At 45.0% G+C, this 27,760-nt stretch overlaps 1 protein-coding gene across 1 annotated transcript in view; it reads left to right on the top strand.

The window, feature by feature from the left end:
* The first annotated feature begins 973 nt into the window (after nt 1-973).
* The window catches only part of ABHD2 (abhydrolase domain containing 2, acylglycerol lipase), a 108,580-nt gene continuing 81,793 nt past the window's right edge, over nt 974-27,760 (top strand). Inside the window, exons 1-2 of the mRNA XM_061158677.1 lie at nt 974-1,102; nt 26,011-26,124. The gene's annotated coding sequence lies outside the window, so the exon portion shown is untranslated. The remainder of the gene's footprint in view (nt 1,103-26,010; nt 26,125-27,760) is intronic.

Raw genomic sequence — 27,760 nt, forward strand, 5'->3', positions numbered from 1 at the left:
AATACTGGAGTGGGTTGCCATTTCCTTCTCCAGGGGATCTTCCTGACTCAGAGATCGAATCTGCACCTCCGGTGTTGGCAGGCAAATTCTTTACCACTGAGCCACCAAGAAAGCCCAGGGGGTGGGGGGCGTGGAGAGTTATTAAATCTTCTCATCAACTACTGTTCATCTCAGTTGCCAAAGCAAAAAATCTGGACCTAAGCAGAAAGGTTAAATGACTTGCTCAAGACCATGTAACCTGTACATGCCAACAGAGTTCTAGTTAGGATTCCAAAGGCCACATTCTTCCAGGCTGCCTCTAACTAGGGAAGGGTCGTCATAAGGACAGAAAGAACAGTGGGACAATAACTGAGATCAACACTGCCCCGCATGTCCCCATCACACCTCCCTAGCTAGAAGAGGCTAGAGACGGCTGCCTCCTCATCCTTTCCTCCCCTTGCGGCTTGATGACTCACTAACCTGCCTCCTTTCTCGTGGGACACGACCCGAAATTTTGTCCTGGTGTCCTGGACTACAGGTGAGTCCATCGGTCGGCCTGAAGCCTTCAGACCCAGAAGCTGAACTACCTGCGTGCCTTCCTCCTCCCAAACCCAGACAACACTTGACTCTACCCCGCCCGGCTTGTGGTCACAATTGCCTCCCTGTTTGCACCCCGCCTCCGTCAGCATCAAACAAGACCCATCTTTTAGCCCTCCTCTCTTTTCCCTGCCCCCTCCGCGCTGGCTTTATCCTATAGTTCCTTGGCCCACGGGCTAACGACGTCAAAAATAACCAATTGTCTTGGAGTTCTTCGCTAAGGGCTCCGCCTCCGCTCTGAGGAGCAGGTCCGCTGACCAATGGGCTGCCCTCCGAGTGCAATGAGAGCACGGGGCTAGCGGAGCAGCCGCTGGGCTGCCCAATGAACAGGCGGGTTTCCGCGGTTAGGGGCGTGGCAGAAGCGGTCGTCAGGGGCGTGGCGGCAGTTGCTTGGGCGGGGCCGGTAGCGGCGGGAGCTGCACTGGCCAGGGGTTCCGGCTGCATTTCCATGACCGCCGGCGGCAGCCGCGGAGCTGCGGGAGCGCGACCGGGGGCGAGCTGGGCCGCTGTAGTCAACCAAGCACAGGTAAAGCCACGGCCGAGCGAGCTCCGCTGAGCCGCGATCGAGCCCGCGATCAGTCGGGTCAAGCCTCTGAGCCTCGAGATCCCTTGTCCTGGCTCGGCCCATCGCGCAGCTGCCTGAGAGCCCCGGCTCCTCAGGGGGCCTGTCACCTGGCGCTGCGGGGGTCCCCAGGGCCGGCGGGGAGGGAGGCAGCCTGGTTCACTTAGGGTGGGATACGCCTTCCTGAAAGCCCTTTGTCCCTTGCAGCTTCAGATACCGAGGCTGGGGACATCCCCGACTGCGGCCTCCCTACCGGTCATTGGTCCATCAGTGCGCACTTGGGGGGTCTGGCGAGGGGGGTCTGCCAAGCTTGGTGATGGAGATCTGGGATCCACATCTGTAAGGAGAGGGCCGAGGAATCTGATTACAGCCCCGAATATCCGAAGGGTCTCTGCGTTTTGGGGCTCCAGGGGGCACACTCAGGACTGATGGGTTCAAGTTGTAAGGAGGCAGCTTTTGACCCACTTGGAGGCGCACTTACTGAGCTCGGCTCCTTGCCAGGCACTGTTCTAGGCGCTTCGTGGTCTTTCCCCCCAGTGAGAGCTGTCCAGCAGCACAGGCCCTGCTAGGCGGGGCAGCCGGCATCTCGACCTTGGAAGTGAGCAGGCAGAGGCCAAGTGACAGCCACCTGCCAGGGATGCTTAGACAGGACTCGCAACAGAGGACTGTACGACTGACCTGTAAAGGCCCTTCTTCATACACAGATGCACTCTGACTTTGAGGCCTACTTCCAGAAGAATACTGCTGGGGGCTCACTAGTTTGAAAGAGGGTGTTGAATTCATCCCAAATGAACTGGTGGTCTCACTCTCAAGAGTGGATGTTAGCAAAGAGAACAGACCATAGCCAGAAGATAAGGTTTATTTAGACATCACGAAACTCCTTCCTTTGAACTCTCTTAATCTTCCCAATTCCTCTCTGGTTGCTTCAACTCAAGTGTGTCAGTTTCACCTGCATTCCGGTAACCAGATCCAAAGGCAGGCTCCAAGATCGGACTCCTGAGAGATGCCTGGGAGTGGGAGGGACTGTAGGTTTAGTAGAGTTAATGTGATCTGGCCCAGAGCTTTTCGAGGGCCATTTCATTGCAACCACACAAAGCAGAGTCCAGAAGAGAAACCATACAGCCTTCCTTTCACTACCCTCTTTCACTTGCCTGAATGGAGAGGACATAATAATCTTCTGAAAGTCAGGAGACAGAGAAGGAACCTTAATAGCAAGTGTGCTGCCTGTTTTAGGGTGAATTCACCTTTGAATAACCAGTCAGAAAGCAGACTGGTCTGTACACTGCTGATTGTCAGCATGGTTTTGTGGAATTGTAGAGCTGAAGACACCTTAGGTAGAGCTCATCTAATCAGCCTTTCCAATGCACAGGTGAAGGAATGAAAGCCTGGGGAGGTCAGAGGACTGACTGGTCATCACAGAACCATGACTAAAGGTTGATCTGTTGACCCTGGGTCTAGCAAGTGCATGACTTGTATTTCACTCCTAGCTACTTTTCTCACTCTTCTGAGTTGAAATTCTAGGGGTGGGGTGCAGAGATGTTAAGGGCACAGATTTTGAGGCCAGGGTGCCTGGATTTGACCTAGCCTTGCTTTTTACTGGCTATCACCTTGGGCAAGTCACTTAACCTCTCTGTGCCTCTGTTGTTGTTCACTCGACTCTTTGTGACCCCACGAACCGTAGCATGCCAGGCTCCTCTGTCCACGGAATTTTCCAGGCAAGAATGCTGGAGTGGGTTGTTGCCATTTCCTTCTCCAGGAGATTTTCTCAACCTAGGGATCGAACCCGCATCCCCTGCATTGGCAGGTGATCCACCAGGGAAGCCCGTGCCTCTGCTTGTTCACCTCTGAAACAAGGAAAATAATGTGTACTTAGATTAGAGGTTGTTTTGAGGTTTTGATATCAGAAGCAGTTAGAGCAGTGCCTGGCACACAATAAGCATTATGGATTTGCTAAATATAGTCTTCTGTTGCCTTTTTAATCCTTATTTTCTTCGTACTTACCCGCCAGTATTTTCTATCAGGAACTGATTTTTTCCCCTGCCTCCACTCCCCCAGTTCATTAAACATATTCCAGATTTCATTGTAGCACAGATGTCTGTGGGGTTTTCCAAGTCACATCGCATTCTATTTCTTATTTATTGCTTATTTTTCTGTCTTTTATTGAATCAGGTAATTCATTGTCTCTGTTAGTCCTCTCCTTGTAATTATACTCTCTATTAGACTCCAAATCTCATTCTCTTTAAAATAGGGAGAAAAACCCCCCAAAGTGATAAAGTCCCTGATGATATCAGTCTCCGCGGCATTCTTCCAAATATCTCTCCCCTCTGCTCGGCCCTTCGTCCCAGTTGTCAGTGTGAGGCAGCGTGATTATAAATGGGTGAACATTTTTAGATTACGATTTCATGAGCCACTGTATTAAGTGCTTTTTGGAAGTTCAGGGATCATGTGTCAAATGCATTTAAGTAAGTTACTTAGTCATGGGAGCAGGGAAAGCACCAGCAGCGCCCGCCTTCCCTGGCAGAAGCACAAGTGTATGACTGATTCTTGCTGGTAATCTAGCTCTTTCACCAATTTCACTGCGTTTTTCCTGTTCTTTTCTTGAGCTTGAAATAAACCAGATGGCACGTGCAGTGGAATGGTTCTTTACCTCTTGTTTTAGTTGGGGAAATTCCCTTTCTTTCTCTTCTGCTTTCACCTTCACTTCCTTTGTCACCTTCACGGGTCTGATAAATATCTACTCTCAATCTGCCAGCCAGTTCCCTTTTCATCAGAAGATAACCTGTCATCTTTATTTCTTGCAGGAATCTGGTCACTTTTGGTTTTTCCCTTCTGTGTTTTTACATGTTTTCTAGAATGAACCAAAGATGATCACTGTTCATTGATTCGCACCTTCCTAACAGTTGATTCTGAGTTTGGGTTTTTGTTTGTGTTATTTTGTCTAGGACATTCTAGACCTCAGCCATCTTAGAATAATTGTTGTAGTTTCTTTGTGTATGAATATGGGCCCTTTTCTCTCTTGCTTTCTTTTCTCGTAACATCTGAGTGAAAGGGCTTCTCATTTGCTGTTGTTTCTTGTGTGTGTGTATGTGTGTGTGTGTGTGTGTGTGTCTGAGTTTCTGGGTCATATCCAACTCTGCGACCCCATGGGCTGTAGCCCGCCAGTATCCTCTGCCCATGGATTCTCCAGGCAAGAATACTGGAGAGGGTTGCCATTCCCTTCTTCCATTTCCACTTTTTTCCTGGGAATCTCTGGCAGGGACCATAGAGAGTATAGTGGTTCCCCACCACCCTTGTCCCAAGCTCCTGTCCACACCTCAAAATAATATCTTTAGTCCTAGGGAAGACCGTGGTGAAGTCTATCTTATTCTTTGCCTGTAACCTGGCTCTTTGAAAAGCCCTAGGAGAGAGAGCCTTCTAATACAATGGAATTCGTGTGGCAGAATTTCTGCTACAACCTACTGCTTACAACAGTCTGATTTTTTTTTTTTTTTTTTTTGTAGTGTGGGTTTTGAGTACTTTTTGACCAATTTAAGAGTATAGATGACTGGGGCAAGGGGTGTTTCAGCCTTCCTGTATCATCTTGGGCTATACTGTCCCTAGGAACAGGGCACAGGGAGTTCAGGCCACCTCTTCATGTGCTCTGGCATGAGGATTTCATAGCAGCTCTGCATGTTCTAACCTTTTTGGATGGTGCTTGACGTATTTTAACCCACAAGCTGCTATTTCTGTACTGATACCTTGTAGGTGCTGACATCTCCCTTCAGGATCATTTTCCTATCTGCACGTTTGTTTTTGTGGTCTTGGTTCCAAGGCATCATGTTTTTGGATTATATGTTTTCTATTTATAAAAGGGCTGGTGTGGACAGGCCACCAGACCTATTGTTACCCATGAGGCTGGCGCACTGGACCCAACTGGGTGCAGGGCATGTGACCCAAGGACCTGTTTTCTGGTCTTTTGCGGTAGTTAAGTAACAGCCAGGTAAAGAGCTTATTAGAGAATTAGAACTGATACCCTTGGGTTTGCCTGGTTTCTGATTTTCTTTTGTTTTCTTTTAAGCAGAGATTCATTAAGTTCAACAAACTGAGCATCTGGTGTGTGCCGGGAAGACAGCTGTCCAGATTAACAAGGGTGTTTGGTTTTGCTCCAGAAAGACTATTCTGTTTTTTTTATTATTATTATTTAAAATTTTTCAGTGTTTTTAATGCAAAAAAAAATTTAGTAGGTAACAAATCTACATGATGAAAGAAAACAGTCGAAAGGCACAAAAGTGAGGTAGGAACTACATCTCTGTCCATCCCTGATGCCGCCACCTTGTTTTATTCTTTAGAGGCACCACTGTCACTGATTTTTTCATCCTCCAGAGGTGTTCCGGGCACAGCCAAGATATTTTATAACATCTATTAGCAAATCCATTATGATTATCTTTCCCTTTTACACAAATGGTAGCAGATGATACTTGCTATTTGGAACCCTGCCTTTTTCCACTTAGTGTTTCTTTGCAGTATGGGAAGAGCTTCAGAATCTTTTTTCACAAAGGTGATCTATTCAATTCTGTTTCCAAGGCTGCTAAGAACCAGTCTTATTTAGGCAACAGCTTCACATGGAGATCCTAAGGCATTTTTGTGGATGTTTGAGGGCAAATATTTTTCTCCTCTATGTCCTATAGCTCTGAGCCTTAGAGGAGGCTAGGTGAGGGGGAGGGCCTCTCCTGAAGCTTCTCCTATGAAGGGAGAGTGGGGAGGCTGAAAAATGAGCGTTGGATCTTAGGCCCTTGGCCTGCCCTCTGGGCAGGATGTGCTGGAATCACCTGGGAAAGCTTGCTGTGCTTTCTGGTCTCCAGGGAAAGCTCTGGGCCTTCCTGATCCGCCTTTCGGCATCTCTGCCATGTCTAACCGAGTCTCCTACACCCCAGCCCCGGCTCCGTGTCCACCTTAGGCATCAGAAGGGGAACCCTCCCTTCTTGACACAACTTCCTGTTTGGTCGGCTTTGTTAAGCCCCGCCCCTTCCTTTCTCTCACCCCAGGAAAAACCAGCTCTCACATCTATACCTCTGTGAAGCATCCTTCCCAAGTGATATTTGGGAATATAATTTTTTTCTCTCCTCAGAAGTCTTTCCCATTCTCCATGTGTCTTAATCTTCATCTTGTTTTTATTTCCTTCCGAATCTAATTTAGAGTGACCTTGACCTTGCTTTGAATCTTCATAATGTCAGTCAGCCAGTCTAATGGAGAATCGTTGCATTCTGATCTTTGCTCCTCGCTAGGCGTCCATGTTATCAATTAGTTGTGCCATAGCTGCTGTGTGATGTAATATGAGAGGGGGTGATGTTATCAGTCAGCCTCTGGAGGTAGGATAGTTAGAAGCTTTGAAAAACCAACCCATTTCTGCATGGTCACGCTAGGCATGTATTTGTGTACTGTTTACTTAGTCACGTCAGTGACAGCAGTTAAAAAAAATCAGGAAGTCCAACACAGGATTGCCAAATTTTGTTTTTCAAATAGGGAAATAAAAAAGCTCTGTACTCTTCCATCATCACCATCATTTAAGAAAAGACATTTTAACACCAAAAATGGGGAAGGGTCCACCTGCCAGAATATAGAGCAGCCTTCTAAACAGAACATATTTAGATTGATTAAAAAGGTGGAGGGCTTCCCGGTGGCCGAGTGGATAAGAATCCGCCTGCCAGTGCAGGGGTGTGTGTTAGTCGCTTAGTCGTATCCGACTCTTTGCAACCCCATGGACTGTAGTCCACCAGGCTCCTCCGTCCTTGGGATTCTCCCGGCAAGAATACTGGAGTGGGTTGCCATTTCCTCTTTCAGGGGATCTTCCCTACCTAGGGATAGAACTTGGGTCTCCTGTACTGCAGGTGGATTCTTTACCATCTGAGCCACCAGGAAAGCCAGTACAGGGGACACGGGTTCAATCTCTGGTCCCTGAAGATCCCAGATGTTGCGGGGCAGCTAAGCCCATGAGCCACAGTGAGAGAAGCCACCACAGTGAGACGCCCGAGCACCCATAAGAGTAGCCTGCGCATAGCAACAAAGACCCAGTGCAGCCAACAGTTTAAATACATAAATAATTTTTTGAAACAGTTTTGCTAATGGAAATTGAATCATGGCATTGGAGAAGGTCTGAAGTAGAGGATTCTATTCAAGGAAGGTTCCCCTTTTTCAGTTTCCTTAAACAGTGCTAGCTTTTCTTCTGCTGGGAAACCAGGCCATTCACTTAAGCTAACCTAGCTGTGGCATCCTTTGGTACAGTTTTGTGCCCAGTTTCTTTTAGGGGATACAGACCACACAATGTCAATATGCGATGGTGCCGTCAGAGTGATGCAAGCTGACTCATGGGAGTCAGGGTACGTTCATGTCTTACATGTCTTCTCAGGTAGTTCACTGGTTAGGGCTCTGCACTCCCACTGCCAAGGGCCTGGGTTCAATCCCTGGTTGGAGAACTGAGATCCTGCAAGCTGTGGCAAAAAAAAAAAAAAAAAAAAAACCACAGTAATAAAGTGCCATGTTGTAGTTCTTAAGGATGAGGCATGGGGGAAGCCAGGGTGGGACCTCCACAGCTTGGAATGAGGCCCTTTGATGTGATGTGCTTGTACATCAGTCTTTTGAAGCGTATGTTTACATGTATTAAATTCTTGATGTTCTATGTCAGGTGGTGGCTCATATTGTTTCTGAGATGCAATGTGACTTCTCATCTGAGTCCCCATGGCACCTTCTGCTCTCCTCCAGCAGTCAGTACCACGACATTCCTTCTGGGTTACAGATATTTCCCAATCCAAGACCAAGGGTATGTCCTTGAGTTTCTTTGAGTTCTCCTTAAATTAAGAACACTCAGACTTTTAGAGCTCATGTTAATGATAATTGGCAATATTTTAAAGGTATGCCTGGATCACTGGGATGACCATATTATATTAGGGTCCAGCCAGGCTGCCTCAGTGCCTGTTATTATTATTTTTCTATTTTTATTTATTTATTTGGCTGCACCAGGTCTTAATTGGACTCTTAACCACTGGACCTAGAGAAAGAAATGGCATCCCACCCTAATATTCTTGCCTGGAGAATCCCATGGGCAGAGGAGCCTGGCAGGCTACAGTCCATGGGGCCACAAGAGTCGGACATGACTTAGCAACTAAACAACCAAACAACCAAAATCAACCACTGGACCACTGGGGAGGTTGCTCAGTGCCCTTTATTTGTGTGTAAATTTCTGATGAACTCATCAGAAGGGGAACCTGCTATGGTTATAGCCAGGTTAACCTGCTATGAGAAAAACACAGAGATAGACTTAATATGGAGAAAAGATAGCATCAGGTGAAGCCAGGTGTGCAAATGGAGGCTGAAACAGGTTCCAGCAGAGGAAAGTGATGTAGTCAAGTGTGGTCAATCTGAATTATACTCTTTGGGTAATTTTATTTGTATTTATTTGTACATTCATTTTAGTCTCTATAATTGGAAAAGTGCTAAGGTAAATTTATGTCTGGTTTTATGTTTATATATTTTAAGAAATAGTATAGGAAATAATAATTGAATAAAAGTAATTCAATGTAAAGACTTCCCTGGTGGTCCAGTGATTAAAACTCTGGGCTCCCAAGACAGGGCGCAAGTTCCATCCTTGGTCAAGGAACTAAGATCCTCCATGCCACTCAGTGTCCAATAAATACATAAATTAGAGCTCCTTTCTTCTGGGGTCCCTGCATTTAAAAAAGAAAAAAAGCAATTTAATGTAAGAATCGAATACAAGGCAGGACTATTTTTTTTCCCATAGAGGGGGCCACCTGGCCCCTGAGTTTGAAATACCCCAGTGGGAATCTAACCTCATGACAGAGGTTTCCAGTCATGTTTGTGTCATGCATGGCTCCTTTCCACATGTTTTTGTTGAACAAAGAGAAATACCCTTTGAGTCTGTTCCTTGCTTTGTTCACTTAACGAGGAGTGATGTGTTTTAGCAAATCTCTGCATGTATTGTTTGGCATCATGTTAACTTTTCTCCAGTATCTAGCTATGGCATTACTGCTCTCAAAAAATTCAGGAAAGCACAGTATTCCTAGGATGATGTGATTGCACTGAAGTCTTTTTTTTTTGGCCACACCACAGAGGGTGTGGGATCTTAGTTCCCCAGCCAGGGATCAAACCCTCACCCCTGCCTTCAAAGCTCGGAGTCTTAACCACTGGATCTTCAGAGGAGTCCCTGCTCTAGCGTCTTTCAAGAAGCATTTACTGAGCCCTCTCTTTGGTGGGCCTCTACCATCCAGGCTCCTCTCTGGGGACTGGACACCCTCTGCCCCACTGTTGGCCCCTTGTTTGGCCCAGAGTTGGATTTCCATGAATCCTTGCTGAGCTTCCAGCCCCTCCCAGCTATAGTTTGCTGTGTGGCCCGAACTGTAGACTTCAGCTTCTCAGATTCCAAATACCCCGGTTGCAATTCCCATTTCTATTCTGATCATGTAAATAAAGTGCTCGCTCACTCTTGTCAATGACATTGAAAAATGTTCCCTTCTAAATAGTAAGAGGATGGGAAATGCTAAGGAGATGATAGTCAAGCATACTTTTCCCCCAGTCTAGAAAACTTAGTCCCTTTCACTTGGTCTGTCATTAATGTCACCCATCACTCTATTTATTGCCTCTACATAGAAAGCTGGATGTTACCCTGAAATTGCGAGAGAAATCTTGACTTTGCCACTACAGAGCCTGGGAGGGGAATGCAGATTTCGAGAAGGCCCTCTTTGAATGGGAGAGGACGTGTAGAGCTGCTGTCAGTGGGGCCAAAGGGATCAGGATCCAGCCAGCTCTGTGAAGGCTCTCCAAGACAGACAGGTGGCTTGTTTCTCTGTATTCCTAGAGCCCTTGCCAGGCCTGGCCCAGGGTGGGTCTCCAAGCCTCAGACTCCTCCTCCCTGGCATTAGTAATAACTCACAGAACTGTCGTAAGTACCGAGTGAGGTAATGTCTGAGGACGCATTCTGTAAACAATAAATTCCGTATAGGTCTCCACTGTCAACAGCGGTGCACTTTGTGACTTGTTTGAGGACTAACCAACGTAATGTATTAATATTTAGCTCACAAGCATTTGATTAACTGTAGAGCTACACAAATAGGAATTTTGTTTTCATCTGGTTCTGCTCCTTCCTTTTGAAGAGACAGTGACTTGTTAGTTAGAATTAGCCAGAGAACACTTACTGGATTTCAGGATGAGGGTCTTTGACCCCTAATCTGTGAATCATAAACTTTACAAATTCTCTGGGGGAGCTAATAGACAAGCTACTGGTCAGGAATGGGTACGGGAATGTGTAGAATGTCTGTGATCTACTCATCACCTGCATGAGATGGTTAAATTGGGGTTGCTGGTGATTGCTCACAGGCAAGTTCAGGACCTAGACTAATCAGGCTTGAAGAGACCCACACTTTGGGCTCTGCCCTGGGACCCTCTAGTCCAGTTGGATAAATCGATTCCCTCTTTTGCCACATCTGGTGGACACACCATTGCCAAGTCATCGTGTTTGCATCTAATGTTTTTATGGTAACAGCAGGACACTCTATCATCCCCATTTTAATGGGTAAGGAAACTGAGGTGCAAAGAGGTTAAGAAACTTGCCCAAAGTCGTACAACCAGTTAGTGGTAGGATTGTGATTCTGGACAGATCTGTCTGCCCCCAAAGCCTGTCACCCTACTGTAAGCAGCCTCACTACCCCACCACCCCTGTACACCTCCGGGGAGCATTTCTATGAAGCGGAAATCTTTGTAACAAGACTTGTTCTGACCTATTTACACAAACCTGTTCCACAGATGGTTAAGGAAGGACTTTTCCTTTTTTCTTAGATATTAAAAATGATCTTGGGGACTTCCATGGTGGTCCAGCAGTTAAGACCATGCACTGCTAATGCAGGGGGCACTGGTTCGACCCCTGGTCAGAGAACTAAGATCCCACATGCCATAGGGAACAGCCTAAAAAAAAGATCCCCATTTTTTAAAGTTCCATTAACCTCTCAATCGAGGTTAACCTTAGGATTAATTGTATTCAGATTAAAATTTTCCAGCTCAAATAAGCTCATGTCAGTTGGCAAAAGACATAGACAGTTTTGTTGCATTGGGTGTTTTGGAGTAATAAACAGGAGCCATGAGTCTTCTATTAGTATTTCAGTGTTTATCTGAATGCCAACAATCAATGGGTAGTTTTCTGCCTACCTGCTCGTTGGGCATCTTTCCTTTCTTCTGCTACATAAAACAGCTTGTTTGTTTGTTTGTTTTGCATTGAATTCTCTTTTTTCCCCTTATTTATGAGCAGTTTCTGAAGTAGATTTATAATTCTCTGAACCTTTAGATAAACAGGGGGAAAAGTAAAGAGAAGCATGGCGTTGGACATTAGCTTGTCTGAGTGACAAAAAATGGAAAACTTTCACTTAAATGAATAATTATTTGCCTGAACTGCAAGATGTTCTTTCAAATATCCAAAAGCTACTGACAGCCCACGTCACACTGAGCTTTTTCTCTTGACCCACTGTAGCATGGCACACGTGCATGTGTGTCCAGCAGTGAAGTTGTATCTGACTCTTTGCGACTCCATGGACTGTAGCCCACCAGGCTTCTCTGTCCATGGGATTTCCCAGGCAAGAACACTGGAGTAGGTTGCCATTCCCTTCTCCAGAGGATCTTCCTCATCCAGGGATGGAACCCAGGTCTCCTGCATTGCAGGCAGATTCTTTATCACCGAGTCACCAGGGAAGCCCCTGTGGTATGGAAGTTACTCCTACTGGCCTGTATCTCTCAACCTAATGTAATAATCTCATGGAAAAAGTCTGCTCAAGGATCAGAAAGGTGATGATGCATTAGCCCTTTTCCCCAGGCTCAATCCATTAATAAATATTTACAGAGTGCTGCCCCCTCCCCCACTCCCGTGCTCCACACTCTGAATTGAAACTTGTGTAGAATTGTACACTGAGGACTGAATTAGCAAGGCATAGACCAGACTCCCCAGCAGAGCTCAAAGGGACATGAATCATCACTTTTATGTGGCAATGAAGCTTGCTGATTTTCTAGTCATGAATAAGTATCTGCAAAACACGAAGGTAGGAAATGGGACGTTTCTGAGAGCCTGGAGGGGATGGTCCTCAACTGAAGACTCCTGTATACTTCAGCAGATTGTCCAAAAACTACTGTGATGTCATGGCAACTTGGGGCAATGTTCACGAGGTGAATGACAATGCTTGTCCAACATCCTACGGGTCGGGTTACACCCAGCCAAACAAGGGCTTCTCAAGTCTACCGAGGCACATCCGTACCCCAGTGGGCCAGCCCACTGGGCTTCACCAGGGCATCATCTTCCAAGCTGTTGTCTGGAATTCCCCCTGGAAGTAAAGCCCCGAAGCTTCTTCCACAGTGACCCACTCCCGCTGCTCCCGGACTCACCCCTCCTGCCCTGCTTGCCAATTTCCTGGTTGTCCAGCATCTTCAGGTCTTGGCTCCACTCTTGAGCCCAGCTTGAGGTCTGCACCCACCCCTCCTTTCCCTCTTTTCTGTTCCCTCCCTTCCCTAGATGGTTCTCTAGGCATCTGAGTCCACCTCCTCCTTTGAGCTCCTCCAGTATTCATAGTTGGAACTTTAGGATTTCATTCTTCATTATATATAGGTTTACATTGTTTGCTCATTATTTCCTGGATGCCGTGTATTGTACTTCTTTCATAGTCCCCATAGGGCTTAGAATGAAGCTAATGCCTTTGGTACCTGTGGGGAGCAGAGTGGAATGTCAGAAGTGGGATGTAGTTTTGCAAATAGCTCCCCCCAGTGATACTGACACACTTTGGCTGGTGGGGGTGGGGTGTCTGTCCCCTACTTTTACAAAGTGAAAAGTGAAATTGTTAGTCGCTCAGTCGTGTCCAACTCTTTGCGACCCCACGGACTGTAGCCTACCAGTCTCCTCTATCCATTGGATTTCTCAGGCAAAAATACTGGAGTGGGTTGCCATTCCATTCTCCAGGAGGATCTTCCTGATCCAGGGATTGAAGCCTGGTCTCCTGCGTTACAGGCAGATTCTTTACTGTCTGAGCCACCCAGGAAGCCCCTACTTTTACAAACCACTGCTTTATCCTTGAGAGTGCATCCAACTTACACAAGTAAATTAATTTGGGGGAAATGGGATCAGTTTCCCAATAATGGAGAAACATTTCCCCCATTTCCAGTGAAATCTAACTTACCTTCCAGGAAACTAATGATGGGCGTCACATAGGCATAGGGAAAGCCCGGCAGAGGAAGACCCCCTATAAACTCGTGGCTGAGTCTCTGCTCCTTGGGAGGCTCACCTGCCTTCGGTGGAGGTGGAGATGGACTCAGATCAAATGCCTGCCTGAAACAGGCACAATTTAAACAAAAACCGAAGGAGGAAGGCTGCGGGGTGACTAGGAATAACATTGGAGACTTGTCTTCGGGCTTTAAAGAAGGCAGAAAACACTAACTTCCTTAATGGATGGACTGGGAGGAAAGTGCAGAACAACAGTGGGATGTTTGTGTTGGATGGACGAGGAGACAGGAACTTTTGAGAATGTGAACCTCCTTCTGTTTCTGTTTAGCTAAGACCCCAAAATATATCAACCCAGAGAGCTGCCCTTTTCATGTCAGAGCCTCTGAAGTTTTATTCTTCTAGATTTTCAGTGTCCTTGGTAGAAAGATCTGACAAAGTCAAGCTCAAGACTGCCTAGGGACCAACTCCCCTGTTCTTCATATGTTTAGAACTCCCTAGCTCTTTCTTTCTTTAAACAATTTTATTTATTTATTTTTGACTGTACTGGCCCTTTCATGCATGGGCTTCTGTTTGTGGTGGCTTCTTTTGTTGCAGAGCGCAGGCTCTAGGAGCTTGGGCTTCAATAGCTGTGGTGCACGGGTTTAGTTGCTGCGCGGCATATGAAATCTTCCCAGACCAGGGATTGAACCTGTATCCCCTACATTGGCGGGCGTATTCTTATCCACTGTGCCACCACGAAAGTCCTCGAGCTGTTTCTTTATGTTTTTCTAACCTTGAAATATGTAATAAGGCAGATTTCCTGTAAAAATCTCTAAGCATTTTGCAAACTGTATCTTGAGTGTATCGGTATTTTATAATTACAAAGCATTTTCTTAACCAACATAATTTCGCCAACTTCTTTCCATCCATAGTCTGTAATGTAATCTCCCCTCCCCTACTTGATAGAAGAAAAAGTGAACTTTCATGAAATGTAGGTAGTTCACTCAAAGTCACTTGGAACAACCTAAACTCAAATTCAAGGCCTATGACTCTAAAATCTATGTCATTTGAACTTGAATTTTTTTAAAAATGGACAGAGGTTCTGAATAGATGTTTTTCCTAAGAAGACATGCAGATGGCCAACAAATACATGAAAAGATGGCTCAACACTGCAGATGGCTCAACACTGCTAATCATTAGATATATGCAAATCAGAATCCCAGTGAGACATCACCTCACACCTGTCAAAATGGCTCTTATCAAAAAGAACACATAACTGTTGGTGAGAATGTGGAGAAAGGGGGATCCTCGTGCACTGTTGGTGGGAATGTAAACTGATGTAGTCACTGCGGAAAATAGTTGGAGTTTCTTCAAAAAATTATAAATAGACCTCCTACCACATGATCCAGCATTTCCATTTCTGGGTATATATCAGAGGAAAACAAAAACACTAATTAGAAAACATATATGCACCCCGATGTTCCTTGCAGCATTATTTACAATTGGATTTCCCTGCTGGCTCAGTGGTAAGGAATCCAGCTGCCAACACAGGAGACTCGAGTTCAATCTCTGGGTCAAGAAGATCCTGTGGAGAAGAAAATGGCAACCCACTCCAGTATTCTTGCCAGGAAAATCCCTTGGACAGAGGAGCCTTGCGGGTTACAGTCCATGGGGTCATAAGAGTCAGACACAACTAAGTGACTAAACAATAAAAATATGGACGCAATCTAAGTGCCCACCAATAGATGAATGGATTAAGAAGATACAGTATATATGCACATTGGAATATTACTCAGCCATCATAAAGAATGAAATCTTGCTATTTGCAACAACATGAATGGACCTAGAGGGTACTATGCTAAGTGAAGTAGGTCAGACAAAAACAAACACTGTATGACTTCACTTATATGTGGAATCTAAAAAACAAAACAGATGAAGAAACAAAACAGAAACAGAGATAAAGAGAACAAACAGGTGGTTGCTAGAAGGGAGGCCGGTGGGGGGAAGAAAGAAATAAATGAGGGAGATTTAAGAGTACCAACTTCCAGTTGCAAAATAAATGAGTCACTGTTGTGAAATGTACAATGTGGGGAACATAGTGAATGACTGTGTAATATATCGTGTGGTGATATATCGTGACTAGATTTAAGGTGATCATTTTTTTAAAGTATGGACAGATTGAGTCACTTGGTTGTGTAACAGGAAGTGACATAGTGTTACAGGTCAATTTTACTTCAAGAACATATGGGCAAACTCATGGAAAAAGAGATCAGATGTGTGCTTACCAGAGGCAGGTGGCAGGAGGAGGGGAAATTGAAGAAGGGCAAAAGGTACAAACAAAGATCATAAGATTAAAAAGCACTAGGGGTGTAATATACAACATGATATATGAAACTTGTTCAGAGAGTAAATCCTAGAAGTTCTCATCACAAAGAAAAAGACTTACTTTTCTATTTCTTAATTTTTGTTTTTGTATGAAGTGATGGAGCTTCACTGAACTTATTGCAATCATCATTTAATGATGTAAACACCTTAAACATATGCAGTGCTGTATGTCCAATACACCTCAATAAAAGAAAGAATAAATGGAAGGAAAAAAAAAAAAATCTTTTGTCATTTGATTATACCACAGGGGCTCTTAGGGTAAACTTCAAAATCCCCAGAGAGGGCAAGTGATCTACTCAGAGCTCCACAGCACAGCCCATGCTCAGAGCAGGGAATAGCGCCACATAACCACCAGAAGTACAGACCTACTTCTTGCTGCCTGCGTGGTGACAGGCAAGCGTCAGGATTATAAAGGGCCGCACATCGTGGTCATGCTCCTGTTACAGCTTCCAAGTGTGTGTCTTAGCCAAGTACTGTGCACCAATCTGGCTCTGGGGCCCTTGGGACAGAATGCTCAGGAATGGGGACTCCCGATTATTTTTATTTTCTCATTAACTGAAGGTGGCTGTAAGTGCCTTGTATTGCAGGTCTGGGTGAAACTTTCTTTTCTGTTTTAGTGAGTTCCATGAGGTAAATGATTCTTCTTTTTTTTTTTTTTAATAAGTTAGAACCTAGAGTTTCTTTTTTAATAAATGTTTATTTGGCTGCATTGGGTCTTAGTTGCAGCATGCGGGATCTTTCTTTGGCAGCATACAGATTCTCCAATTGCGGCATGCAGGTTTACTTGTTCCGTAGCATGCGGGGTCTTAGTTCCGTGACCAGGGATCGAACTCATGTTCCCTGCATTGCAGGGGCAGATTCTTAACCACTGGACCACCAGGGAAGCCCCGGGGTCAGTCACTGTTCAGCCAAGGGCTGTGCCAGGCTCTAGGTCTTGCCTTCCTACCCAATCCCTAGCTTCCTCCATCTAGAAGCTTGTTTGCTGGGTGGGATCTTTGCTGTTCCCATCACATGCCCTGGAAGTTTCTTCTGTTTAATAAATCTGGAGATGCCCTTCTCTTCAGTTGTACCTATCTCTTAAAAATTCCAGGGACTTCCCTGGTGGTCCAGTGGTTAAGACTTAAAGCAGGGGTTGATCCCTGGTCAGGGAGCTAAGATCCTACATGCTTCCTGGCCAAAACATAAAATAGAAACAGTGTTACAACAAATTCAATAAAGACTTTAAAAATAGTTCACTTCAAAAAAATCTTTTAAAAAAATTCCAGTATACTAGGCAATTGGGTTTGTTGGTTTCTGGTAAACTGAGATTTTCTTTTGATATTACAGACTTTAATTACAGTATGTGTTTTTTTAAATAGTGTTTTTTTTTATTATTTATTTATTTAGGCTGCACTGGCTCTACATTGCTGTGCATGGGCTTTCTCTAGTTGCATTGTGAGGCTTCTCATTGCAGTGACTTCTCTTGTCATGGACTCTAGGACTCTTGGGCTCTAGTAGTTACGGCACTTGGGCTTTAGTGGTTATGGCATATGGGCTTGTTGCCCCATGGCATGAGGGATCTTCCGGGACCAGGGATCAAACCTATGTCCCTTGCATTGGCAGGCAGATTCTTAACCACTGGACCACCAGAGACATCCCACAGTATATGTTTTTTAATACAATGTTGAAGTTACCAAATCTCTCCATTAAGATGCCTGTCATATTAGAAAACTGTTGGGTCTCCATAGAGGAAACACTTGGCTTAGAATTTGAGATTTGTCCTCAGGAATGTATTGAATGATTTCTTGACTGTAGAGAAAACAATTTTCCTGTAATTTTATTAAGTGCTTTACCCATTGTCTTCCAATAGAAAGTACTACTCTTTGAGGAAGGCTATTTGCTAATGGGAGAGGCCAGCTCCCTTTCAGTGATTTAGTAAATGCATGTAAAAGGGCTCAATTCAATGTGCCTGCTTAATTGGTGACACAGTCTCCAGCTATTTTTAGTTTAGTTCTTTTGTGAAACCTGTGGGTTAGTAGTCACTCCTGATACTTAAGTACAAGGTTCACATTTTCTCTTATAGGATGACTTTGCTTTTACTAGACACTTGTAGGAGACTTTCTGAAATTGCAGCAGGATGAATGCACGAGCTTATGACTTTGTGTAAGAATATGGTTAAAAGACACTGTTATCACTTGGGTGAGTTTTCACAAAAAGGCAATTTCAAGCTCTTCATTTTGAACGCAACTGAGAGTAAGGTTAACCTAAATATATTTAATCATTTGGATATCCCCTTCTCTTTACCAAATTGCGTGTGACTCAGAGCATTTCCTTCCCCTCATAGGACCTGATTTGTAAGGAACTAGCAATTGGATCTTCCTGCCACCACCCACACCCCAGCACCATAACCTGGTCCCAGGCCACCAGAGCTGGTCCCTGGTTTGATCTGCTGAAGGAAAGGGCCTGGGTACTTGATGCTTAGTGTTCAGAAATCAATCAGTTAATTAATCAATGTGTCTTGGCATCTCTGGAAAATACAATTAGCCCTGTCATTGCCAGGGTTCTCCATCAATTTGGGGCTTGAGGTGGTGGCAGTGGTGAGACGCGGAATTTCAAAACCCGGTTACCCTGAAGACTCAGCCCACAGAAGTCTCCCTGGGAGGAGGACACACCGGATTGGAACAGCCTGGCTGTGCTAAGAGGCGGCTCTCTGAGCTCCTGGCTGAGGCACTGACCCAGAGAATTGAAGTCTCACTGTGAGATCAGAATGGGGCCGAAGTCAGCTCGGGTTATCAAGAGTGCACAGCTCTGAGTTGACTAGGACACACTTCAGAACCTTCTGTCCCAAGTCACTGAGCACTTAACAAGTGCAGAGAAACAGCTCCCAAGGGGTGGCCAGGCTTTGTCCCAGCAAGTCTGCTCTGGGCTCGTTTCTCCCCTTCTGCGTGACTGTGTGTGTGTGTGTGCAACAGCCCCAATTTCCTTAGTTAAATGGCAGGTAAAGTGGGGAGGAACTGGCCCTTTTCCTCCCTGCTTTCTCCCCAAATATGTCATGTTGCCTCCATTTAGAGTTGACTACTTTTATCTAAGGGCTTCCCAGGTGGCTCAGTGGTAAAGAATCTGCCTGCCAATGCAGGAGACGCGGTTTGATCCCTGATCCAGGAAGATCCCCTGGAGAAGGAAATGGCAATGCCCTCCAGTATTCTTGCCTGGGAGATCCCATAGACAGAGGAGCCTGGTGGGCTACAGTCCATGGGGTTGCAGAGTTGGACACTTCTGACACTTAACTTACCGTATGTCAGGGATTGTTTTAAAATACTTTCTGTGTATTAACACCTTCGGTTTGCAGACAAGGCCCACAGGAGGTAAGAAATTTGGCCCAAAGACAAACACCAAACCTGGGGGGGGGGGGTGGTGGTCAGGGTTTGACACTGGGTCACCTTACTCCAGGGAATGAACCTAAGCATAATCTACTTCAACTAGATTGGACTTGGAAGAGAGAAATCCTTTAAGAGTTTGGTTTGGTTCTCCTTGAAGTGTATTTGACATGGGACCCATGTCTGTGTTGAAGTTTGCTTGTCAGGTCCTTTGGGTGGCAAGGAAAAGGGGACTCTCCATTCCCAGCCGGTGATGTTTCATCTCTGGGCTCCCTCATTTCACTTCCCTAGAACAGGAGAGGAAAGGATGGTCCCAACAGCTGAATCTCAGAGGCAATGAGTCCAAGCCAGTGAACACTTAGACCCAGAGTACAATTTGTCGTGTGTTATGCAAGTAGCCTGGGAGTATCGTGTTGCTAGCTGATTGTGGTTTGTATCAGTTGGAACTTGTCTGGGTGACTTTGGAAAGAATGTGGCAACAGTTCTCATCAACCTCTTGAGGACAAGGGTGTGGAACAGTTGAGTCACTAGAGGTACTTTGGATCTGTTCTGTCACAGTTCTGGAGGTTAGATGTCTTAAATCAGGTGTCAGCAAGGTTCTTTTTTAAATGAATTTTTATTTTTTTTAGCACCATGCAGCAAGTGGGATCTCAGTTCCCTGACCAGCAATTGAACCTGTGGCCACTGCATTGGAAACGCAGAGTCCTAACCACTGGACAACCACTCCCCTGTTGGCAAGGTTCTGAGAACCGGCCAGGTTCTTCTTGAGAGCTCTGAGGGAATCTGTTCCCTCTGCCCCTCTCCTAGCTTCTGGGGATTGCTGGCAATCCTTGATGTTCTTGGTTCAGAGAGGCATGACCCTAGTCTCTACATCCATCTTCATTCACGTGACCTGTCCTCTGTGTTCTGTGTTCAGATGTCTCTCTTCTTTCATGGACACCAGTTGTGGGGTTAAGGGTCACTTGAACCAGTGTGACTGCACCTTAACTTGATCATATCGGCAAAGACCCTATATTCAAACAAGGTTGCAGTCACAGTTTCCTGGTGGACATGGATTTCGGGGGAACAGTCTTCACCCCATTATTACCAGGCATTGAGTCTTCTACGTGTGAGGTCTCTGCTTGGTATTTCTCTCCTTTTCTTCAGTGTAAGTTTTAGGTTTTCAGTAAACATTAGTATTCCAAGGCTGAAACCCCACTCGTGGAGTTGGAATGAATAGGATGGAATTATTGGCGTAAATGGCACAGCTGAAAATATATTACTCTTTAACTTATTTGCAGGAAGAACAGAGGCCCTGAGGGTTGTTAGCTCTTATGAGTTTTATTGTTTAATGGTCCACAAAGTAGACTGGAAAACAGGGCTGTCTGCTGTTACCGAGCACAGAGAGAGTGTTTCCTGTGCTCTGAAGCCAAGGGCTGCAACTCTATCCCTCAGAATCTCAGAAATTTTGAGCTGAGAGAGACGGTTGGCAACATCAACTTCTAATCTAGTCCTCTCCTTTTACAAATGAGCTCTTTAGGGCCCAGCAAGGTTAAGTGACTTGTTCAAGGTCACCAGCTAAGAAGGGGCAGAGCAAGCACAAGGACCCAGGTCCCAGACTGGGGCGTCTCTCCTGGAATCTGTGCCTCCATCTGAAAATAACGCCCTTCATCATGGGGGAGCAGTGAGAAGCCCAGGCCGTCGCACCAGTGGAGATGGAGGTGCCCATGCATGTCTTAGAGACCAAGGAGGATACTGAAAGTTCCTTTCCTGTTGAGCCTTTGGCAACACCTTGGATTACTTTTTAAATGTCAAGACGACAGATGGAATTTTAACTATCATTTACAGCACCAAAATCCCACTCACAAAAAGACTGTGTTAGGGGACCTTCCTAACAGTCCAGTGGTTAGGACACCAAGCTCCCACTGCAGGGGGCATGGGTTCCATCCCTGGTCAGGAAACTAAGATCCTAGTTGATGTGTGGCACAGCCAAAAAAATAGGAAAAAAAAAGACTGGTGGGAGCAGAGAAGTGTGGGGGCTGGGTGTGGAGGAAGCACTGATCAGGTGCACCATAGGTGGGGAAGGAAAATGTCTCCTTTCCGTCTAATGCATACTCAGCCCGAGGCTGCCAGAGGTCCATTTTAACTGAATTTCACTTGCCCAGAAAGGGAGAGGGGACGCACAGAAAGTACGTATGTGCTTAGTCATGTCCTACTCTTTGTGATCCCTATGGACTGTAGCCCACCAGGCTCCTCTGTCCATGGGATTTCCCAGGCAAGAATACTGGAGTGGGTTGCCATTTCCTCCTCCAGGGGATCTTCCTGACCCAGAGACTGAACCCGTGTCTCCTGTGTCTCCTGCATTGCGGCCAACTCTTTACCCAGTGAGCCATCGGGGAAGCCACCAAAAGTTCAATGGAAGCTAAGTTTGTTATGGCTGCGACAAGTACAGAATATTAATTTTTAGTGGCAGGTCAAACTTAGAAAGAAAGGAGACCGTAAAATAAAATGAAGTAAGAGAAATGAACATGAATATCAAAGAGTTAGTCCACAACTGCCAGTTAATTCCTGGTTTAATGTGTATAGTGCACATGTACGCATGCACACACATAAAGAATCTCCCTCACACAGACTTACACACAAACTTCTTCTAAATCTACACTTCACTAACGCCCAGTTCTAATTCTAGCTGCGCCATAAGTCCTTTACCCATGTATTTTTTTTCCTGGACTACTTACTCTTGTCCCAAAGTTTCTAAAGTCAATGTAACCCTAACACAAACTTCTCTTCTCCCCAGCTAAAATGAGAATTCTATTTGATTGTGGTTCTACACAATGCTTAGCACAGTTCTAGGCACACCATAGGTCATCAGGTCTTTAAGCCCACCGAAGTTCAAGGAAGGTGGCCCTAGCCGTGTACAGTAGAACTGCCCTGCTTCTCGGAGCTTCAGCTCAAGGCTCTGCATTTGGACCATAATAATTAGAAACCTCTCATAGGATCGCCTTCAGGAATTAAATCCAATTTTAAACCCTTGGTGTTTTTCAAGAGTTGAGGAAATTAATTCTCTACTGCATTTGCTATTAAAAAATCTTGTAGGAGGACATTGCCTGTCACATTACTCAAGGTCCCCTTATGTAAAGTCTCGAAGAATTTTTTTTAAAATAAATTTGTGCCAGAAGAATCCCTCCTTTCTCTGAGTGTCTTTTTGGGAGGTGAGAAGAGTGTAATGCATGTTATCTCTGCATTTTGGAGACCCTCAAGCCTAACTAGGTTCCCCCTTTCCCCCTGGCAGTCAGAAAGCTCAGATACAGTCTAGACTTAGTCACATGCTTAGTTTTATATATCTTGACGTAGGTATTTTCCTTGTTCAGAGTTTCTTCACTTCTTTTTAGATTTTGTTCATTGCCATTTTGAAGCTATTTTTGGTAATAAAAAAAATTGTAGTCATTATGAATTTTGGAAAAGAAAAGTTTGCCTATGCTCTAATAATAACGCAGCCAGGGTAACATCCATGAAGATTTAGGGAGATAGTACTTCCTCCTGTGTAATTAGAAATTACAGACTCAGAGAGTCTAGAAATAACAGCGGTTGAAACATGCAAGGGTTTATTTTCTCACAGAAAAGAAATCCTGAGATAGGCAGTCTAGGTCTGACATGGTGGCTCCATGGAATCATCAGGGACCCCGGGGCCTCTGTCTTTCTCCTCTGCTGTCCTCTCAGTGTGGCTCCTAGAGTGACCTCATGGTCCCTTCATGGTCCGAGATGGCCGTCGGATTTGCAGACCTCTTGCCTGCATTCCAGGGAGGCAGGGAGGGAAAAGGGCAGAACAGTTAATGCCCTGCCTTTTTAGGCGTCTCCCCAGAGAGCAGACCAGCCCCTTCAGAACAGGCCCACATTTAGTCACGTGGACTCCTACCTTCAACAGAGGCTGGGATCTGTAGTTGGTTTTTTCTAGCTAGGCACGTTTTCTAGGTTTCTGTTCTGAAGAAAGCAGAGACCTCTTTTGTTCTTTTTTCTTCCGGGCTCTCCGCAGGGCATATGGGATCTTAGTTCCCTGACCAGGGATCAAACCCGTGTCCCCTGCTTTAGAAGCATGGAGTCTTAACCACTGGACTGACAGGGAAGTCCTGGGACTTCTTACTGGGAAGCACTCAGCAGTTAACTGCATTTCTGAATCTTTCTCTGTGCATGTGTATCCAGTATGCTCTTGAAGCTATCTCAAATAGTTTGTGGAAAGAGTAAAAGTGTAGGAGGCTTCCCTGGTGGTCCAAGGACTAAGACTTTGTGGTCCTGATGCAGGAGGCGCAGGTTCAATCCCTGTTAAGGGAACTATATCCCACATGCTACAACTAAGAGCTCACATGTCCCAACTAAGGGTTCTTTTGCCTTAACTAAAGATCCTACATAATCCCATATGCCACAACTAAGACCCAGCACAGCCAAATAAATAAATAAAAATAAAATACTAAAAAATTAGTAGGAGGTTGATAGATGACTTCTAAAATTTAAAAAAAAAGAATAAAAGTATAAATAAACATCAGTGTAAATATCAATAAATAAAACATACTATATCTTGTTATTTGCTACCCTGCCTTTCCATAATTCTTTTGTATTAACTTATCATTTATACATATACTGATAGTGTATGTTTTGAATATTCAATCAACATAGACTCATTCAGGGCTAGTAGGGACCTTGGTTTTCCATGGTGGCTCAGTGGTAAAGAATCTGCCTGCCAGTGCAAGAAATGAGAGTTCAGTCCCTGGATGAGGAAGATCCCCTGGAGAAGGAAATGGCAGCCTACTCCAGTATTCTTGCCTGGAGAATCCCATGGACAGAGGAGCCTGGTGAGGGCTATAGTCCTTAGCATCGCAAAGAACTGGACATGACTCAGCGACTAAACAACAAGTAGTAGGGAACTCAGATTTCCCCAAGGCTTGCACATTCGGATGCCTGTAGGGACCATTCAGGTACCATCAGTGATTAAGGAGGTCAGAGATCATTGTTGAGGACCATGTTGGGACGGTGGCTACCTGGAGAGAGCACAATCTGTCTAGAGGGTCAGCCCCGCTCAGCTCTGTTCATTGCTGCCATGTGAGGATGCTGGATCAGTTTCCCAAACCTTTGGATTTTTTTTTTTCTTCTCAAGAGAAACAAGAGATTCAGATTTTTATCTGCAATCTCCTGGTGTTTATAACTTAGCAGCTAATAAATTCAGTTTGTTTGTTTTTTTTAAATGCCAACCAAATGCAATGCCATCCCATGGGTTGCCAGTTTAAGATCTCTGATCTGGCACATCCCTTGTTTTATAGTGGACAGCCAAGCCCTGGAAAGGTCAGGTGGCTTGTGATGTGGCTGGAGACATGCTCCTTAGTACCCCGCCCCTGCCCCCCCAACAAAGCCTGGTCCTCTGTGTCTAATTTGTCAAGGATAGGAAAAAATAATAAAAATTTGAATTTGAGCAAGGCTACTCTGAAGGTTAATTGAATCTCCCCTCCAACTGGCTTTCATTTTCTTTTTAAATCATTTTGGTGTGACGGAATCAGAGAAAATTGGGCTTGAATCCCAGCTCTACTATGGTACAGCGTCATGATTTTGAGCAAGCTCTTGACGTCTCATTTGTGTCCTGTACCATCCACTTTCTTTTTTCTCTTTTTCTTACTTTTCCTCTTTTCAAGTAGCACAGCGTGGTGGTTAAAAGCATGTTCTTTGGAGCCTGCCATGTATGTTGGTTTCTGTACCTACTACCTGTGTGACCTTGGGCAAGTCACTCAAGTTTTGTATGCCTCAGTTTCCTCATCTGTTGCTGTTCAGTCACTCAGTCGTGTCTGACTCTTTGCGACCTCATGGACTGTAGCATGCCAGGCTTTCCTGTCCTTCACCATCTCCCAGAGTTGGCTCAAACTCATGTCCACTGAGAGCTGATGATGGCATCCAACCATCTCGTCCTCTGTTGTCCCCTTCTCCTCCCCACTTCAGTCTTTCCCAGCATCAGGCTCTTTTCCAATGAGTCAGTGGCCAAAGTATTGGAGCTTCAGCTTCAGCATCAGTTTTTCCAATGAATATTCAGGGTTGGTTTCCTTTAGGATTGACTGGTTTGATCTTGCTGTCCAAGGGACTCTCGAGAGTCTTCTCCTCATCTGTAAAATGGAATAATAATAGTACCTACCTCAGAGGTACTCTTAAAAGCATTAGGACGTGTTTTACATGAAATATAAGGGGAGCTTGGCACCTAGATGGTGCTGTCTCTCTCCCTCTCCCTTTCTCTTTTTTGTTTCCTCTGCTGCTTTGGAAGCCGTGGGTCTTTAACCCGGAGGGCCCGGCTCTGGTTCCCCATCTCACGGCGAGCGCTTTCAGCCCTTTATGGCCCCGCACAGCGAGCCTCCAGCCCGCAGTTTGGCCCAGATCTGGCAGGTGTTATGGCTCCCCACTCACTACTTTCAGTTCTGTTCCATTTCTGGAGCTGTGTTTTTGAGCCCATCTGTGCCCTTTTACTTTTCTCAGCTCCTATTTTTTCTGTCGTTTCTGTACATTTGGAAGAGATGAAACAAGTCAGCTGCCTGCTATCTCGACCTAAACTTGGCTAAATTATTTCATCGGTCACACAGAGATGATCCTTGTCGTCGTCGGGTATCTCTGAAAATGATGTTATGAGATAAGGACAAAAGCAGCGCGAGTTTACATTAGCCAGAGTTGTGAACGCAGCAGATAACTCGTCCTGGAAACCACAGAGCCCACCAGTCTGTGGATTCACCAAGATTTCCCCCAGTAGGTCTGGCCAAGAGTGCGTCACATATGTTAATTAAAGAAATTGTTTTTGTTTTTTTTTTTTTCCCAACGACTTTAAATGCAGAAGAACTTAGACTATGCTTGTATTTCAGTTAAATTGCTTCTTTCTCAACCTATAAAACATCACTATCCAATCTTTTCAGCTTTTAGGTTAAATCGAATAAGAGATCTGACCTGACCGGCCCAGCTGTTCAACTGTTCTTCAAGATCAATTTGTATTTGCAGCAGAGAGGAACTGGTGACATTGGTACATATTGGTGAGACTCTTATTTTTGCTTCTTCTCCCTACCTTCCCGACATTTGTAAGTGGTGAGTGAAAGTGGGTGTGGAGGGACTTATTTTATGTTTTTAATTCAATGTGTCTACTCTAGATCAGCCAGAAAACTGGTCAAGCCACCCAGTACCGCCGTATCCTCTCCTTGCAATTAAGAGGACAAGGATGATGTCTATTTCAGTTTCATATCACCAGCATCATGCCAGAGAAACTGGAATCCTACTAGGTTTTGGTTTCAGCCCTCCACTCACTACACTTAAAAGTCTCTATGAAAATTAAGACAACACTATTTCAATCAACTATACTTCAGTAAATAGTAAGCTGTGTCATCTTGGATATTTGTTTCGAGTTAGTTTGACTGGCAGGTGGCAGGGTTTTGGAGATATGAGGGACAAGGACACAGGTGGGACCACTGGAGCATCTTTGAGTGTGGTGCTGTATGCTTGTTTAGGTCACAGGCCCCCTGGAGAATCTGATCAAATCTGCAAGCCCTCTTCCCAGAAAACTGTACAAACACACACACTTTCACACATAATTTCAGGAAGTTCCCAGAAACCCATAGGGGACCTACAGACCCCAAGTTAAAAGAATCCTTGTTTTAAAGGTTTGGGGAACAGCCTTTGAGAGACATGACCCCAGAAGTTAAGTTTTAAGGAAACCGTCAGCTCATAAACGGTCAAAGGTTGATGCAGCTGAAAAGTATATTCTGAGGTCCAGCCTTGATTCTAAACCATGCCATATAAATTTCAAAAAATTATTTTTTTTCCCTGATGGTGAGTTAAGGAACTGGGTTCTTTTTTTTTTTTAATTGGACTGTAGTTGATTTACAGCGTTGTGTTCATTTCCAGTGTACAGCAAAGTGATTCCATTATACGTATACATACATTCATTCTTCTTTAGATTCTTTTCTCATATAGGTTGTCCCAGAATGTTGAGTCGTGATCCCTGTGCTATACAGTGGGTCCTTGTTGGTTGTCTTATATATAGTAGTGTGTGTGTGTGTTTATCCCGAGTTTCTGATTTATCCCTCCCCCGCTCACGTTTCCCCTTTACTGTCAGTATGTTTTCAATATCTGTAAGTCTGCTTCTGTCTTGTAAATAAGTTTATCTGTTTCTTTTTTAAAATTAGATCCTGCATATGAGTGATGTCATAGGGTATTTGTGGGATCTTTGATTGCCTTTCCTCACTCAGTTGGAACCCCTGCCAGAGATGGTCTGCCCTGTATTTGCCCTGGGTCCTGTATTTGCCACAATCGCCTTGATTTTAGCCAAAGGGCTTCCAAGACCTCTCTGGCCTGACCGTGGGTCTCAGATGAGTTCGTTTGGTTCTGCCCCAAACACATTTTTGAGAGATGGTTTCGTCCTGCCTCTTTTCTCTGTACCGCTGGCCACTGGGGTTGTCATGCCGTTTTCAGCAGAGGCTACTTGAAACCATTCCAGGGGAAGCTGTTGCCATAGCGACCTTCACTGCCAGGAGTTACCATTTTCTTCTTTTTGTTAGCTTGTGGTTTCCCTGATTTTGAAGGTAACAGCTGATGTTCTGATTTCCTGCAGTGCAGCGAGGAAAAGACTGGATTTTTGTTATTGTTGTTGATGTTTGTTTTTTTTTAAAGTTTGGA

The sequence above is a fragment of the Dama dama genome, chromosome 13 (assembly GCF_033118175.1).
Source record: "Dama dama isolate Ldn47 chromosome 13, ASM3311817v1, whole genome shotgun sequence".
Lineage (NCBI taxonomy): Eukaryota > Metazoa > Chordata > Mammalia > Artiodactyla > Cervidae > Dama > Dama dama.